Source organism: Dipodomys merriami, unplaced genomic scaffold (genome assembly GCF_024711535.1).
Source record: "Dipodomys merriami isolate MVZ:Mamm:240054 unplaced genomic scaffold, mDipMer1.0.p SCAF_43, whole genome shotgun sequence".
Lineage (NCBI taxonomy): Eukaryota > Metazoa > Chordata > Mammalia > Rodentia > Heteromyidae > Dipodomys > Dipodomys merriami.
The window spans coordinates 12,748,750-12,757,179 of record NW_027205937.1 but is presented as its reverse complement, the minus strand read 5'-3'; the positions used below and the strand labels follow the sequence as shown (position 1 = coordinate 12,757,179).

At 35.1% G+C, this 8,430-nt stretch overlaps 1 pseudogene; it reads left to right on the top strand.

The window, feature by feature from the left end:
- The first annotated feature begins 8,003 nt into the window (after positions 1–8,003).
- Positions 8,004–8,102, top strand: LOC138807755 (U6 spliceosomal RNA; annotated as a pseudogene).
- The last annotated feature ends 328 nt before the right edge of the window (positions 8,103–8,430 follow it).

Sequence of the window (8,430 nt, the reverse complement as noted above, 5' to 3'; positions counted from 1 at the left end):
AATGGATAGATCTAAAAATATATTAATGGAACTAAGTCAGAGCCATATTTGGAAGCTAGAAATTTATACAAGTTTACACAAAATTATTAACCAAAGCATGCTATTTGCAGAGGAGTATTTCAAAGGTGTAATTTCTTATAAAATTGAACTTTACTTCAACAAAATGAATACCAGGAAACTATCACTTGGAATATGTGAGTGGAAGTCCAAAGGAAGGAATAAAGAGAAATATGGAGGAAGAGAGTGAAGGTGTAATATTCAATGCAGATAGTATGAAACTAGAAAAAATTGAAGTGGGGTGAGGTTTGGAAGGGTGTGGAAAAGTTATATAAAGAACCGTTTTTCTTAAAAAAAACTGATATGTTGAATGAAAATTCCTTTGTACAAGTATTTAAGATAATAAGAATATAATTAAAAACAATGGAGACATCTTATCTTAAATTCTATTTCCATCTCTTTTAAAAAATAAATTTATTTGCTCTATAATTTGATGAGAGGGATGGATTTTGTGGCTAGCTAGATCATTGCACATCTGTCTCTTTCTTCTTCTCTCCCTTTCATTGTTCTCATAGGTAATATGATTGCTCCATAATTATCCTAATTTATTTTGCTTTTATATTTTTGGTTGCATCATTTCACTTTCTGCTCTGCCATATCCCAATCCATTTACATAGAAGACATTATTTCCTGTTTTCTCATTCTTAGAATAAGCTGCACAAGAAGACAACACTGGTCCTCATTTTCAGTCTCTACCTTTAAATATGGAGGAAAATCTTTCCTCTGCTCTCTACCAATTCCCTACTCTCCAGTTAGAATAATTTAGAATAGTAAAAATGAAAAAAGAGAAAATAAATAATAGTGAATAATAATAAAGCCATAGAATGAACGAAGAATGGAACAAGGGGCAAGTACAGCTAGAATACTTAATATACACATGTGAGAAAGGAAGTGGTAAATCGGAAATAAATCTTGTAGACGGGGTTGGTTGAGAATGATAGAAGGAGTGACTCTGATCCCGGAACATTGGACAATTAGATGGACATATTTGTAACACACTTTCACAACTTTTTGAAATTCAGTGAAAAAACACAACAAAAAACAAAAACACACAAAAATCACAACCAAACAGAAATCTCTATAGAGTACGATTATGACCTCTTAAAATTTTAAATAGTTAATGAAGGACAATCTTGGGAAAAGCATACAAAGCTGTTCGAAGTGAGCAATTTGGGGTAGAGGAGAATTTTTAACAGATTTAAATAGATTGTTTAAGGTTATAAATCACCTACATCTGCTCCAAATATTTTCTTCTGCGAGTTCTCTTGGTCTGAACTGGATATTCCAGTCCTGAGCCACACTTGATAGCTTGTGAAGATAGAATGGAAGAAACAAGATCAAGAACCCATTACTCCATTGGAGAGGAAACAGTCTTCTACGTTTTCTCTCATTTCTATTGACTACTTTTATTCATAAGTTTAAGTCAAGTGATTTGAATTAAATATTTCCTTCTTTGTTCTGGCAAAGTAATTGGTCAAAATAATTCACTAAATATTATTAGCCATTTTTTTCTATCATGCTGTTTTCTTGTCCAAGCGAGTCCATTAAACTTCCCCCTTGCATTTGGTTGCCACGGAAACCCAGCATCAATGTTAATGAGGACAATCACTAATGCAAAACTTTGTCTCCAAAATACCAGTCCAAGAAGCTGTGATCACAAATATTTAGCTATACATTTTTCTTTTTTCTTTTACCTTGAAAGTCTTCTTGTGTCTAAAGTGCCCTCAAAAATAAGTACTCTGCCAATTTTTGGATCAATCACTTACAACCTCAAAGATATTTTGCTAACAAGATGCTTAGAGGAAACCGAAGAATACTGCACTTTTATCTTCTCTCTTAAGAATCTCCTTAGATACCATATCAGGAACAGTGAAGTTATTCTTTGCAAAATTATTTCAATAGATTATTTTTTTTCTTCATCTTGCATTTGCTCAACAAGATCTATGGAGAAGAATAGAGTGGAATCACCCATCCTATGGATGACTGTCTTTTACAAAAGGACAATGCTCCTATGTCCTATTTCTCTGTCCTCCTCTTAGCTATTGCCTGATTTCCAACTAATCACAGATTCTTAGCTTCAAGTCTAATGAAGGTGAAGGACTATAAGGCCTCCCCCATTGCTACATTGTAGGGCTAGATCTCCAGCAGGATGTATGTGTGAACGACGCACTCAAGGAACACACGTTGGGAGAACAGGCTTAAGCAGGTCTGGTTTATTTCTGCACAAGGGTTGGGATTTTATAGCCCCAGCTTTCCCAACCTCCTGAGTCCTTCCCAGCCAATTACTTAGCAGGGAGTTGATGATGGGCACTGCTTGGTGACAGGCACTGATTGGTCCCCCGGGGGCATGTAGGGAGCACGGACAGCTCATGGCTGGAAAGCTAGGCACACGTGCCTGTGGGTCACGTCTCTATGAGCAGGAAGTGTGCTTCAACTGCTACTCTAGCTGACTCAACCAGATATGACCGACTCTACCCACAAATTTTCCCTTTTCTTTTAAAAGGACCGTCATTATGGTGATCCGTCATTGGAGGCATTTTTGCCGGGAGTGCAAGCATTTAATAATTCCTAGGAGAGTAAGCCCTACAAGGGCACGGCCTCCCCAGATGACCAGAGAGGATGGCGAAAACCATTGTTGTAACTTTTTAAGCACATCTTCTAAAAAGGAGACAGAGGGAATAAGCTGAATGGTGGTCTGGTTTAGGTGGGTAACATCATGCAGCAGGTTTTGGTTGAAGTTTAAGTACTTAAGGGACTTAGGGCCTTTGATTTAGTTACTAAGTTCAGTGAAATTGGGTACGGGAGTGGAAAGCTGACAGACAGAATTAGTCATAGCATTACATAGTCCTCCTTGTTGTAATCAAAGAAACGTAATCTGTTCTTTGAGCAAGTCTATTTGTTGTTGGAGCACAATGAGGCATCCCTTAAGATGATTGGCAACTTGTAAATGTTATAATTCTATGGATGACAGTTGAGGGATGAGCTGGTTTATCTGTTGCACGGTGGACACGCTTTGGGACAGCAATATAATGGCGGTGGTAGCTGAAGCCACAGTAGCGGTGATTGCGGACCCAATTGCAAGGATCAATCCTACTGCTCTTTTAGTGCACGGATGAATCAATTGAACCTGGGAAAACTGAGAGTCATTAGTAGCCAGAACAATAAATGGGGGAACACGTACCAAACCTGCAAAAGGATATGAGTCATTGGGTTGCCAGTGATTGCTGAGAGTGCAAGTAGCGGAGGAGTTGTCTCCTAGAAAAAAAAATAATGGGGCTCTAACCACTACCATTCCTGACACCGGGTCATATCCAGATCAGTTACACCGACGAATATTGGCCAGTAGGAAAGGGGACAAACCGAGGCAGGAATGTGATGATCAAACGATTGGCATGGGGGGTCCTAGGTCTCCCAATCATCCTCCTGAAGAGTCATAAAACTCCTTTAGATTTTGAGGTTTGGGATCTTTTTCAGATTGGTGTATATAGCTGGGTCTCTACCCTTAAAAGAGTTTTAAAAGAGAAACGATGAAGATGAACCAGTGGGTGAGGCTTCAATAGCCAAGAAGCTGTTTTTAATTGGAAATCAGGAAATTGCTTAGAGGAGGACATAGAAGTAGGACACAGAAGCGTTGTCCTTTTGTAACAGACCTGTCTTCTAAGGGATGGGTGATTTACCTCTATTCTTCTCCATACATCTTGGTGAGCAAATGCAAGAACAAGAGAAAAATAATATGTTGAAATAATTTTGCAAAGAAAAACTTCACTGTTCCTGATATGGTATCTAAGGAGAGTCTTAAGTGAGAAGATAAAAATGGAGTATTTTTTGGCTTCCTCTAAACATCTTGTTAGCAAAATATATCCTTGAGTTTAGAATTGATTGAAACAAAAAGTGATGGAGTACCTATTTTTCTGGGCAATTTAGACACAAGGAGACTTTCAAGGTAAAGGGAAAAAAAAGTTAGCAAAGTATTTGTAATCACAGTTTCTTGGATTGGTTTTCTGGAGACAATTTTTACATTAGATTTGTCCTCATTAACATAGATGTTGTTTCATGGCAACCAAATGCAAGAGGAAAGTTTAATGGACTCACTTAGTCAATTAAACAGCATAATCAAAAAAAATGGCAAATAACTTTTAGTGAATTATTTGACCAAATACTTTGCCAGAATAAAGAAGGAAAATGTAATTCAAAATGAATTGACCTAAAAGTATGAATAAAATGTAGTGAAGAGAGATGAGAGAAAAAATAGAGGATTGTTTTCTCTACAGTGGAGTAATGGGTTCTTCATCTTGTTTCTTCCATTACATTTTTCCAAGCTATCAATTGTGGCTCAGGACTGGAGTATCAAGTTCAGACAAAGAGAACTCATAGAAGAAAGATAATATTTGCAGCAGATATAGGTGATTTATAACCTTAGATAATCTATTTAAATCTGTTCAGAATCCTCCCCTATGCCAAACTACCCTCTTTGAACATCTTTGTTTGCTTTTACTAAGACTTACCTCCATTAACTGCTTAAAATTTTTGAGAGGTCATATTCATACTCCCTACAGATTGCTGTTTGGTTGTGATTTTTATGTGTTTTTGTGTTTTTAACTGAATTTCCAAAGGTTGAGCAGGTGTCTTACAATTAAATTTGTCCAACTAATTATCCATTGCTCCTGGATCACAGTGACACCATCTATCATTCTCAACCACCCCCTTCTCCAAGATTTATTTCCGATTTACCACTTCTTTCTCAAATATGTACATTGAGTATTCTAGCTGTACTTGCCACTTGTTCCATTTTTCATTCATTCTATGTCTTTACTATTATGGCTCTCTGGTTTCAACTTCCTGATAGTCATTCTTTTAAACTGTCTGTTAATATTTGAAAGGTTTATATACATTCCATGGAGTTTCAGTCCTGCACATACTTGAACTAATGTCATCTTATGTTTCCATAATTCATTCATCTGCAATAACAATTTGCAAGACTGGAGACTTGAAACACTTAGACATGATTATATTCTCATCCAGTTGAAGATTAATCATTAGTCAACAAGAAAGTTTAAAAATGGCTTTGAATATATTCTTAACTACCAGTTTTTATAAATGGTTTTGTACAATGATGTGTGATTATTTTATTTTACATGGAATAAAACTTTCTACTACCTATAAGTTTTGGAAAAAGAAGAAAAGTAACATATACTACTATAGAAGAATATGATAGAAATAGAAGATAGATTTTGTCACATCTCAGATGAGTACCCATATTCAAGAATTAAAGACATATTTCTTACTGTGTTAGACAGAGGGAAAACAAAACAGCATATGATAAGGCAAGTATTTGTGACTTTTTAAAATGCCCCTTATTAAGTGATGAAATTTACTTTATTAGCTAACGTTTAGGGTTGAAATATGGGAGGCTGACCTATTTAACACATTTCTGGAAGGCACCTACTGAGCAACACAAATGGTGCGTGGTACTATTTCTACACTTTAATGAATGGTTGAACCTGTCTGACAATAGTGCTGGGTAAATGAATCAACTCTATTATAACTTACTCCCTACACTTGAAAAACTTGTAATGTCACTAAGTGTCATCTACTTATCAAATGTTGTTTTGGTAAGTGTGATTTCAAAAAGTTTCTTTGAAAAGGAATACACTTTCAGGAGATTAAATGTAGGTTGGTTTGAGAATGACAACATTTTTATACCACACAACCAAGTTGTACTAAAGTACCAGTGTTTTGAAGCACAAACGATCTTCTCAATTAATGTTTTGCTGAATTACATTTAACCTCTAAGTCATTTTCCTGACCATGGTAGATCAATCACAGATCTATCCTTCCAGGAACTATTTTTTGGGCCCACTTATGCTGGACTGAAATATTACATTAGTCATTAGGGGAGGGGTATTAAAAATAATCTTGTGACACTTTCTGATCTTGTTCACTCATATGGGCTGGTCATCTGTAAATTCAGTTTGAAATACAGTAATTTCTCTCGATTTTGTGACTTCATCTTTCATTTTAAGTTGCCTTACATTACACAATTGCTTGCTGCTAATTCTTGTTTCTCGAGGAATTGAAGCCCTGAAATATAAGAAATGAGAAATTGAGATGGATTTTCAGTTACTGTCTGCTGGCATGTTGCGTAGGCCTAGGTGAGAAATCTTGCCCCTGTTATCTGATGATGCAGGTAACCCAGCCATAAGATATTAGGACCCATGGGTCTATAGAAGAATAATGTCTTTTAGATATCATATTAGCACAATTGGAGTATAATATGTAGGAATGCATCAGAAATATGTAGAAAAACAGTTTGGGACCAGTGAGTTAAAACAATAAATAGAGCATCAGAGTAAAATCTCTTAGAGATTAGAGGAAAACAACATTGATTTTTAAAAATGTGAATTCAGAAGACCATGAACACTTAGAAGGCATCACAAGTTTATACCGAAGACATTGCATTGATACTTTTTATATTCTAATATATATTATAAACCTAATTTTTATATTCCAATTCTATTTATTGGAATAAATAAATATCAATTTATTTATCAAATTATCAATTGATTCTAGTAAGTTTCACTGTGTGAAATATAAATTCAGCACATATAAATATAAAATATATAACTAAATATAATATAATAAAATGGCACATGTTTTGCATTGCTCTGTTTTGGTTAGGGAATCAAAAGCAACTCTGTTTTAAAGTATTTTTCCATTATCTCTACCTCAGTGTTTGATAGAGTTAGACTTAAACCTTTAACTTTTGTAGATTTACAGACTGGAGGCAAGAGGAAACATTACAAATTTAAGGCCTAATAACAAGGAGAAACATATGGATTTCTCCTGGAGCTATGAAAATATTTGGTGATAGAAAGGCAGTAGTCTAAGTTCCTGCCTGGTTGGTAGGTAGACAGGCCAGGACATTAGGTAATCATGCATATGAACAATTTTTTCACCTTCTTGGCTTTAGCTACTTTTGAAATGGTAGGTATAATAAACAATTATATTTTGATAAAAACCTTCCAGTCTGAAAAGTTCTGTCTGAAATATTCATTTTTATTTTTTTTGAGAGAAACTTTTTATTTTTTTTAATTTAATTTTATTTTATTTGTGAACATACTGTACAGAGGAGTTACAATTACATGGGCAGGATAATGCGTACATTTCTTACCAAGCATTGCAGCCTCCTCCTTTGTTTACCCTTCACATCCCTTCCCAGCCTCCCCCATACCCCCCCAATCCCAATCTTTCTCCTCCCCCCTTCCACCCCCCCCCCCGCACCGACGTTGTAAAGCTAGTTTTGGACATGACAACTTGTACTTCTCATTGTTGCAACAGGTCCACCTGTATCATTAAACAACTGGTTTTTCCCCATCTCCTCCACAAGTTATACTGACATCAAATATAGTGAAAGCAGAGGTTATACTGTGGGGGAGGGATATACATATGATCCCTTGGAACTAACATTTATTTTGTTCAAGTAAGACAATTTACGCAATCAGGGTAAGACATTCTGGTTGGTCTGATCCTACATGGAAGAAGGGTAAAGTGTCAGGTAGACATTTGTGCCAATGAGACCTCATTTGGGAAAATTTCAGCTGCAGAAGTTTAGAAGTAGCTCTTTGAATCCGTTAGCTACACAGAGCAAACTCAGTTGAATAAATAAGTACTTGAAAAAGCCATCCCCTTTGGACCTAGCTAAAAATGCTTCAAAGTATGATTAAACTAAAATGAAAACGATTTAAAATAGTCATTGACAAAAAAAATACAAACGTGAGCAATCAACTGAACAATATAATTATTTTCCATTATACACAGAATTTTAGGGAAATAAGATCAGTAAAATTGTTAGGAACAATAAGGTTTCCTTGTTACAAACAGGCACCCAAGGATATAATCCTGTATAAATATTGCATCATTAACTACCTAAATTTAGAAGACATTACATGCTTTAGCAGCACATGTACCCAAATTACACCAATACAGAGATTAACATGGCAATTGCAAAGGATGATATGAAAATCTGTGAATTATTCCAGATTTTTCATTCTTCAGATGCAAGAAATGAAAAACAATTATTAAAAAGTTGATTACAAAATTAGATATGTAACAATAAATGTAATTCATATAAATAAAAGTTTGACATCAGTGTATTAAATCTTCACATTAGAAAGGCCTTTACATAGCATAATCGTTATAAAACTTTTAAAATTAGACAACATTGTCATTTTATTCCAATGAAATATACTATAAGTACCTAGTAAAAAAGGAATCTTAAACTGTTTTGGTATGATATGCAATTTGAAAGGACACATTTATTAATGAACCTATATATTATAAAACAATGTAGAATTCAAAGTCTTTTATCTAGGA